The following is a 4,256-nucleotide window of genomic DNA, read 5'->3' on the forward strand; positions in this document are numbered from 1 at the left end:
AAAACAAAAAGGAAAAAAGTGAGAAGTCCCCTTTTCAGAGCCAGACTTCAGCCCTCCAGATTGCCAGGCAAGAACTGCAGTTGGTACCCACCTCTGCATGCCCCTTTTCTTGGGACACAGCCCTTTTCCAGTATTCTGAGCTCAGCAGACTCCAACAGCCTCCGTTTTTATTTATGTATTTTTTCTGTCAGCTCCACCTCCTCTCTGCCATGATAAACCTCTGGGTTCTCTTCTGCCTGCTCCAGGTTTATCTGTGCTTGTAGCATGTATTCAATAGTCCAGATTTGTTAATTAAAACCTAGTTGGAGCTTGGTTAAGCTACATTCCCTTGCTCCCAGCTGCAACTGCTTCTTTCTCCCACAGCAAAGTTTTGCAACTCAGTCCGCCATGCTGATGGGGGAGGGGTGTGAGATCCATAGTTTGGGGAGCTTTACTTACAGTTTTATGCTATGATCTCGGTAGTTCCACCCATTCCTGACTGGTGTACAATGTTGTCAGATCACAGATGTCCCCTCATCAGTTGTTCCAGACTGTTTTCTAGTTGTCCCTGGCTACTTATTAGTTGCTCTAGGGGACTAACTAAATTCCACAACTCCCTATGCCACCATCTTTCCATGCCTCCAGATAGATTGCTTTGTGAAGATAAAATACCTCTTAGGATCTCAGGTTTTACACTCAACTTCTCCTGTATTCCACTTGTATCTCCTTTTTTCCATACCAAGAATCCTGATTGTCAAGGACGCAGCGGATAACAGAATCAGAAGATCCCACAATATCCCACCATTACTTATTTACTTTATTACTCATTAGACATACAACAGTCTCAGAATAGCAATACTAAGATTACTACCAAATATTATTACTAAGAAGAGTTAATTTTTTTGCATATGCTCTTCCCAATTTTTTCTAGTTGACCTCTGAACATAAGCATTGAATATATATGCAAAACAGATATACATATGTAATATCTATGTAAGTACATATGTTTTAATATATATCATATACATGTATTTTTCATATGGACATATATACTGTCTGAGTATGTAGACATTACATACTGTACTCTCATTTTAATCCTTCATTCAGTCTTAGATCTACAAGTAACTATATATTATATTATATATTTAATGTTCCTGGGACTTCCCATCACACCCTCTCTATGTGCTGTTATTTCCTTGTGTTTGGAAAGCAATTGTGGTATTAGAGCATTTGTTTTAGAAAGAGGAGAGAGACAATCACTTTCAGTGTGCCAAGGGAATTTTCTTTGCCTGGGAAAGGCTTTGTTTGTTTTCCTTTGTTAACAACCCAGATAACAGTCCCAGGTTCAAAATCAGCAATACCCCATGATTGTCACTGATCTGCAGTGGCTCCTGGGGCTCTGCAATTTGTAAACTCCCTTTAAGGACATTGAGTCACAATGTGAGAGGACCCAACTCTGCTTGATTTAAGCCAGAGTTTCCTTACCCATACCCCTTTGTGCCATCAGAAAACACCCCACACCACCATATAATTTGACTTATATTTCTATTACTTGCTGAGTGAGAAAATATTTGCACTAGGACAAAAATTAACTAGACACTTTTAAGTGACTTTGTATTCTATTAATCACATCTGCAGGCATTTGAAAGTAGCAGTCCATGTACATGGGAAACATTATTCTGCATGCAGTCAATGTTTGGTGAGCAGAGGGATTAAAGGACCCTTTTGCAATAGCACTTAGGGGCCCCGAGCGTCCATAATACATGGATTTGAAACCAATGACTTAGACGATGAATGCTGCCAAATGAATGAATGGCTGGATGATTGAATGACTAAATAAAACCTAAAACTGGACTCATTAGTAAAATAGAGGAAGGCGGACCTCTTTGCTGAGTTGCAATTATAATTACTTTGGTTGGCAAATGAAAAATTATTTTGCGATAAATCTTGTGATTGCCGTGAACATCTATGATGAATTTAGGGGCCCTCGTTGCTTTTGGAACAACAAACTGTATATTATTAGAGCAATAGAATGAACTAAGTCTTCTTTAGAAGTGAATTTTAGGTATTAAAAAATGGTGTTTTTAAGAGATGATTTCTTTCTCTTGGGGAATTCAGAACTGTAGACCATGGAAAGCATTCGTGGCTTTGAAACTTAACATCACCGGGATGGAAAGGCAAGTTCTGAGTGCCCTGGATGAGGATGGAAAGTGACCTCATGCCTCCTGCCAAGCCACCCCTGGTTTTGAGTGGATGATGACCACCAGTCAGGTGAGAGAAACACCCTGTTGCACCATGGATGTTGGCTCTCAGCAGAGCCGTTCTATGGCTAAGAACAGGCTCACAGCTGCTACTTCTCTAACTCCCTGTTCAACTCTGAATGGTGAATCCCCGCCTAGTATCTGTTAGGAATGATGATGGGGCTTTGAGTCCCATTAAATGGAATTTTGGCCAAAGGACAAAGTATCACCCGAATCCTGTCTTAGCTCAGTCCCTTGCATTCCCATAAAATCCCCCTAGCCACCTTGCCCACAGTGGACAATGACAAGGGATGAAAGGCGTCATTAATTTTTAGCGAGCCTGTGTCTGATACTCCAGTGTAAATGGACAGGAGTCCATAGCTTAGACCCAAGGGTGGCAGGGAGGGCTCATCCTGCCCCTAAAACAAACGCCCACTCTCAAAGTTTTACCAAATTTTTGTTAGCTGCACTTGGAATAGGGCCAGAGTTTAGAACCTCCATGGGTGTGTGTGATAAAAGGGAAAGGAAGGGAAGCAGAGCCCAGTGCCAGCTTCTGCTCTACGGAGCCAAGAGAAACGGAGAAGTGCATCCATGGATCTGACCCTCTGTTATACAGGATCAAACATACACTAGAGCACTAGAATCCAAACTGCTCAGGTTAGCAATGCCTGCTTTGAGGGGAGGACCTTAGAAAGTAGGTGGCAAGCAGGCAGAGACACCTTCTTCCTCTGTAGTACCAAGAATCTCATTCTAGAAGACCAATCCCCACCTCGGAGGACATATAGCTTTGGAAATCTTCATGGAATGTATTTTTTTTTTTTGATAGACGGAATTTTGTTCACAACCTTGTTAGCTACCAAAGGCTTGGTAATAGGTGACTTCCTGAAGCCAACGCCTAATCAGGCTCATGCTGGCACTTGCTAAGTGAGCTGAAGTATGACGTCTGACAAATTTGTTAATGAGATTTCCTTTAACCAAGAGGATCAACAAACCATCAGAAATAAAGCTGCCTCATCTACCACTGCTGTTATTGACAGAATTATGAAACCGTTTTTAGAGAAAACTAATAAATTGATTCATCTTTATAACAAGTAGATAAAACAGTGTCTCAACTCTAAGGAGACAGGAATGAACTAAAACTGTGCTGTCCAATAATCTACTCTGTCCAGTATGGTAGCCTATAGCCACATATGGTTATTGAGCAGTGTGACAGAGGAATTGAGTCTCCCAATTTAATTTTAAATAATTTTAATATAAATAGTCACATGTGTCTAGTGACTACCATATTGGACAGCATGGTTCTAGAAGAACATCATAGACATAAAATATAATATGCACAGTTTAAAGAACAATAAAATAGTCTCATGTGGCTCCAATCCAGTTTATATTACCCAAACCTCTAAGGTTCTCCAAGTGTCCCTGCCTGATCCCTTGGTACCCCAACCCACATCAAGAGGTAAGTACTATCCTGAATTTTGTGTGTATCATTTCCTTACTTTGTTGTGCATTTTCCCTAAATTTTGCATCCATTAGTAAACAATACTTTATTGCTTTTACACATTATATAAATAGGATTATACTGTATACATTCTTTGGTAACGTGCATTTTTACTCAATATTATGTTTAACAGTCACCCACTGTTGACACCTGTTTTGTACTTCATTTATTTTCACTTGCTTTTATTTATATACTATATTAACATACTTTATTTAAATAGAAGCATTGATTAGGAAGACAGTATTTATGTCTGGTTCTAATTTATGAATGTACTATAATTTTCTCATCCATTCTCCAGTTAATGGGTTATGTTGTTTTATTTTCTTGCTTCAAGAAGTGTTTGGTTCTCCACATTCATTCTAGCAATAATTGGCTTTGTCAGACATTTCGATTTTTGTTTATCTGGTAGGCAGAACATGCTGTCTCATTGTATCCTTAATTAGCAACCCCAGAATTATTAGTGGGGTCAAGGATCTTTTCATTCATATATCTCTTCTTGTGAAATGCCTGCTTTTTCTTTCTCATTGATTTGTGGGACA

The sequence above is a fragment of the Choloepus didactylus genome, chromosome Y (genome assembly GCF_015220235.1).
Source record: "Choloepus didactylus isolate mChoDid1 chromosome Y, mChoDid1.pri, whole genome shotgun sequence".
Classification (NCBI taxonomy): domain Eukaryota; kingdom Metazoa; phylum Chordata; class Mammalia; order Pilosa; family Megalonychidae; genus Choloepus; species Choloepus didactylus.